The 6,000-nt window shown below is 37.2% G+C and overlaps 1 long non-coding RNA gene across 1 annotated transcript; it reads left to right on the forward strand.

Annotated features, from left to right (window-relative positions):
- Positions 1 to 1,112: 1,112 nt before the first annotated feature.
- Positions 1,113 to 3,023, forward strand: LOC138712461 (uncharacterized). Its single transcript, XR_011335716.1, has 2 exons — positions 1,113 to 1,707; positions 2,879 to 3,023. It is a non-coding gene; the product is annotated as an uncharacterized lncRNA (long non-coding RNA).
- Positions 3,024 to 6,000: the final 2,977 nt, after the last annotated feature.

Below are 6,000 nucleotides of genomic sequence, written 5' to 3' on the forward strand. Positions count from 1 at the left end.
AACGATATCGGACAAGAATCTATCAACATTTGTTGTTAGAGTTACTTAGAGTGCGAAATTAATCGAATTCTCGATTGACAACACAGACTCAAGTGTAATTTCTTTATCATTGCTTCAATCTTATCCTGAGTGGTGAACACCTAAAGCTGGACCCTAAAAATTGAAGTTAAAGAATTAAAAAATCTAAAGTAACACATAGGTAGGCTAAACCTGCAAGCTAAGGGAAATCCCTCAGGTGATCTCATTCCTGGTAAACTCTGTATCTCACAAGTCTGACACAAGCAAACAAATATTCCTTCAAGATGAGAAAAGTCAGAGAATGCAATGAAGTTTAATTGAAATCCCATCAGAAAAATATATCTCGTTTCTGTGGACCATAGGTTGAGAAGCACTGGTCTACGCAACTAGCTTCATATGGGTGAATGACGAACAGTCAAGTATCTGCCATTAGTAAAAGAAATATTCCAGATTTTATTTACTCTAACAATTTACATATAGCCTATGTGTATATATACGAACAGCAAAAAACTTAAAAGTCCTTATTTCCACCGTCACATTCAAAGTAGTCATCTTGACTTATATGCAATGGTTCCAGCGATTTTTCTATTTTTGGAAGCATTCATTAAAATCTGCCAGCGTTCGCATGTTCGGCACTTTCTGTGATTCTATTTGGATCCCTTCAAAGGGTAGACCACGACATCCTTTCAACTTCAGTTTCTTTTTAGGAAGAAGTAGCTGTTACAGGGTCAGGTCATGAGAGTAAATAGCATAGGGTACAGTCAGGAAGTTCCTCTCGAGTAAAATGTGAGCAGTGCATTGTCATGAAGCAACATCCAGTCTCTGTTCTTCCACATCTGAGGCTGTTTGCATCTCACATTTTCCCTAATATGCCTCAGAACATCATGGAGAATCTTCTGCGGACCTCTGGAAAAAGAACTAAGGAAGAGACTAGTGAAGTACTTGGAGTGCAACATTGTATGGGACAGAAACATGGACATTTCGATGAAGTGAAGAGAAGTGAATAGAAACATTTGAAATGTGGATATGGAGAAGAATGTGGACAGACAGAATAAGAAATGAAGCGGTGCTGGAAAGAGTGGGTGAAGAAAGAATGATGCTGAAACTGATCAGGAAGAGGAAAAGAAATTGGTTGGGTCACCGGTTGAGAAGAAACTGCTTACTGAAGGATGCACAAGAAGAAATAGTGAACGGGAGAAGAGTTCAGGGCAGAAAATATCAGATGATTGACGACATTAAGATATATGAATCATGAGAGGAAGGTAAAAACTAGGAATGATTGGAGAATGCTGGATTTGTAGTGAAAGACATGCCCTTGGGCAGAACACTAAATGAATTAATGAATAAATAACACTTTCTAAGGGCATTTCTTTCGTTAACTATATTCATGCTTGTAGAATACAGGACTGAAAATTTATTTATTTTTTTTTATCTTAGTTTTGGATCCCCTCATCACCCCGTATGAATGCAAGAAAATGAGGCAGTGGTGTAAAGGAAAGGGCCATCTTTCAACTACAAGGAAGTGTTACGGATTTGTGATAATAAAATATTTAGAGGGATACAAGTGTTAGCCGTTTGAAACAGTTTTATAACGAGGAAATGTATGTAATTTGCATGAGTCAGTTTATTTTATACCAATACTGTACATTTGTCCATACAGCAGTGGCAGCCAGTGAAGTTTGGGTCTAGGTCAGTGGCGGTTCGTGCGTATTGAATTAAGGGGGGCTGCATACAAAAATAAACCAAGCAACTTACTTTATTTAAAGATTAGTTCTACGCGCCTTATCTTGTAAGTTGTGTTTAAATGAGACAGGCTCATGTTAGTAGATTTACTGGCATTTAAAAGAATCCTGCGGACAAAATTCCGGCACACCGGTGACGCTGATATAACCCCTGCAGTTGCGAGTGCCGTTAAATAAACCATAATTTAATTTTTTATATACAAATTTCAACCTTATAAATATCTAACTGGCGAAGTTGTAGTTGGTTGTATAATATATATATACATGATACATCAATAAATGAAAAAAATAACTGAACCAGAAATTAAATTCAGGATCTTCAAGAGTACGCACCAGGGCGCTTGCCTCATTTATTATGATGTTGTTATATGTTTCAGATTCCATTATATGGTTTGAAAACATTCTAGCAATGGCTCCTTCTCATGAACAACATTTACTGTTCTAATTTTAAATCCATCTTGTTGCCCCAGCTGATGGAATTGTCTTTGAAACACATTAACCTAATACAGACTGAGTGGAGATCGAGAAAAGAAAGCAGGGGTACTGGATAAATTAGCAAAAAATATGCGAGCCTTTGTATTTTGTTTAGCGGCTCTTTCTGTTATGAGATTTAACTGATGGGCACTTAATTTCACATTTCTCCTGAATTGTTAAGGTACTGAACTGAATAGACTGTAAATATTGTACAGAATTAAACATTGTTGCACTTGTTATACTCACAACATTAAAGAAAATGTATTTAAAACTCCGCGCTACTGACAAACTGCTGCAAATTTTGCAGCGTCTGGAAACTCTGGATTCAAGACAAGGGGTAGCAGAGAGGAGGAGTAAAACTAACGCGCAAAGCATCCGAGACGAGACTGGCAGCTCCAGGGGGAGGAAGTGGCTTCACTTTATTGTCCTTGTGTCTGGTTTCGCTCTGGCAGCATCAGGGGAGGAAGTGACTTCACTAACGATTGCGTGCATGTCATTGAGAGCGAAACTTTTTTAAAAATTCGAGCCGCTAAATAGAGACTGTATAATAAATGTTTTTCACAACATAAAACGAGACAAGAGTCACAAATGTCTGGGGGTGCTGCAGCTCCGCAGCCCCTCTTCGAAAGCCGCCCCTGGTCTAGGTGTTGCACTTTCTGTGATGAGTGGGGTAGAATTAGTTACCTTTATCAGTACATGGTCATGAACATTTTAATCCAATGCTGGTACTTAAATGATTAATATCAGTAATGCCCGTTCTTGTCCACGACTGTTCCCCATCAAACAAAATACACGGAAAACAAAACAGTGCGTTTTTCACTTCACAACCACAAAGCCAGTCATGATTATTGTAAATTTCCTTTCTAAAAATTCCCTTGAACTGTCTTTTCCCTGTAGTAACTGTCTGGACAATATTTAGATCAGGCAATGGTCTACCAAGTTCTTTAATTTTTTTATTTTTCTTCGTCAGAAAGTACAGAGAAGTTCTTGTTTTGTAAACTATTTACAGAATTCATAATGGTAAACGCATGTATATCACAAACTTGAAGAAAACATCACTTCACAATGCACTATAAAAATTGTGATAACTACCACATTTCACATAAAACTCATTAAACTCCAGAAAAGTTCCTGTTTTTTAAACAATTAAACAAAATTCATAACGTTATATGCCTACGTACCTATGTTACAAACTTGACGAAAATATAACATCCAATAAAAAAAAAAATTGTATTATGCAGCACAATTCACATAAAACTATTTAAATTCCAACAAAAACTAAATATTTAAGAGAGGATTAAATGGATTTCACACTATTATAAAATGACTGGACCACGTGCTCACCTAACTACACGTTGGTCAGGAAATAGGGAGTCAGGAAGTGAGAAACCCCGTAAGAAACGAAGACTCGGAAAAAATCTGAAAATTTCGTCTCAAGTCACTATTCATCCAGCGACTGTGTCCATTCGGAATGGTCACTTCTGCAATGTACGGGCAAATACAAGAACTATTTGCTACCGGTTGTTGCAAGAGCTGTGCCGCGACCAGCTGTGTTAACTGCTGGGATAGGGAACGCTGAACTGAGCCTGCCTTCAGTACCAGCCGCTACACGAATCTGGCTGTTGCTTGAGCCGCATAACGACCACTTCTGAAGTATTCACAATTTGATGAATTTTATAAACGCTGATTATTTTATACTCAAATTCTTGAATGATATATAAATAAAAAAAAGTGTATATATTTAAATTGGACGAGAAGGAAACTTAAAATCTGTTTAGTTATTTAATATAAACAACATTTTAATGTGCGGGAAAAACTTGGTCGTTGTGCAACGCTGCAACATGATCAGCAGCCGCCACTGCCATACAGTACACAATGAAATAAATGAATCACAGGTAAGTTTGTTTTTATGAACAATGATAATAATTCTGGTGCAAATATAGGAGTACAGTTATTACAACCCAATGATATTCGTGAACGTTCCAGTTAGGGAAAGAAATGATGTCACTTTCATTTTCACAATTTGAAACACCAGAGCAGATGGTTGTCAATCACCTTCATTTTCACTAGACATTTCTATTTCGAATAGTAGATTACTTATTCGATTTTGAGCAACAGCTCGTAATTTTTGTGTGCGAAGTTTCCTGATTTTATGACCTATGTATGCTCCGAAAACAGAGTATTCATCTTCAGTAGTCCCATCTTGGTTCACTATATTTACAGATTCATACACCTCCTGGTTTCTCTTCGCATAATAATCGTGGTCCTTCCTTTTTCTTTTCACTCTTCTATCCGATTCTGAATGTGTGCTGGTACTGGCACTAAGATTGGAGATCTCTTCTATTGGTTCAAATTTGCCGCAAATTTGAAATTCATCGGTTATCTGCAATGAAAAGTTAGAAATATTTTAGTTATAACATAATTATCGATAAGATACAGTAAATGCATTGAATAAGTAGGCTAAATACTTTTTAACTTCCTTGCATTATTATCACTCAATAAAAGAATTGTATTCCAATGGATACCATCCCATTGTGGAATCCTGGGAAACGAGAATACGGATGCTTTAGCAAAGAAGGGCAGCACTGCTATTTACAGACCTGTTACTAAATCTACGTATTACTTTGTGAAGAGATTTATTAAATCTACATACTTAGACTTCAACAAACAAAATTTGATAACTCAATCCCAAGGGAAAAAATGGAACTCTCTGCATCAAAATCCACAATTAATTCCCGATTTACCACGAAAATCGTCTGTAGCTGCATTTAGATTGGCAACAGGCCATGATTGTTTGGCCAAACACCTGCATAGAATTGGAATATATCAGTCCCCTAACTGCCCATTGTGCAACTCAAACCAAGAAATGGATTCGGAACACCTCAAAATCTGTGCTTCAGTGGCTAGTCATGATAATATCTTTGAAAAATATTGGAGTGCAAGAGGTCAAATGACTTTATTGTCAAACGCCTGGCATTAGAAAACAACAACAACAACTTCCTTGCATTCAATACATTCAATACTCGAAGACAGAGTGGAAGGGAATATATTACATTCCTTTTCAGATATGGTTCTTATAAACAAAAAAGTACATATAGTTTCCTGAGTACATATTTTTTCAGCATTTTTCCTCATGACAGTGGCTTTTTTTTAAGAGTAGAGTTATATCACAGTCTAGTATATACAGTCACGAAGCTCAATACGTAGGGAATATGCATCCATAGATAGTTGCTAACCACTAGGATCGCTACTATCGCCTCATCACAGACAATGTGAAATAGTACCAGCACAGTCTATTGTTCCTAGTACCCTCGCAACTCAAGCTTCGTGACTGTATATACTAGACTGTGGTTATATTGAACTTTAAAAATAAAACAACAAATGTCTTAGGATTCAGAAGGATAGCATGTTGTTGATATGCTGTCAGTTTAAAAAATATATAGCCTAACGTATTTTGTGCATTCATTTTGATAGCGGGTTTCATGATTTTTTTTAAATTTTATTGGGTTATTTTATGACGCTGTATCAACATCTAGGTTATTTAGCATCTGAATGAAATGGTGATAATGTCGGTGAAATGAGTCCGGAGTCCAGCACCGAAAGTTACCCAGCATTTGCTCGTATTGGGTGAGGGAAAACCCCGGAAAAAACCTTAACCAGGTAACTTTCCCCGACCGGGATTCGAACCCGAGCCACCTGGTTTCGCGGCCAGACGCGCTGACCGTTACTCCACAGGTGTGGATGGGTTTCATGAAACAGGTTTCTA

Source organism: Periplaneta americana, chromosome 13 (genome assembly GCF_040183065.1).
Source record: "Periplaneta americana isolate PAMFEO1 chromosome 13, P.americana_PAMFEO1_priV1, whole genome shotgun sequence".
NCBI lineage: Eukaryota > Metazoa > Arthropoda > Insecta > Blattodea > Blattidae > Periplaneta > Periplaneta americana.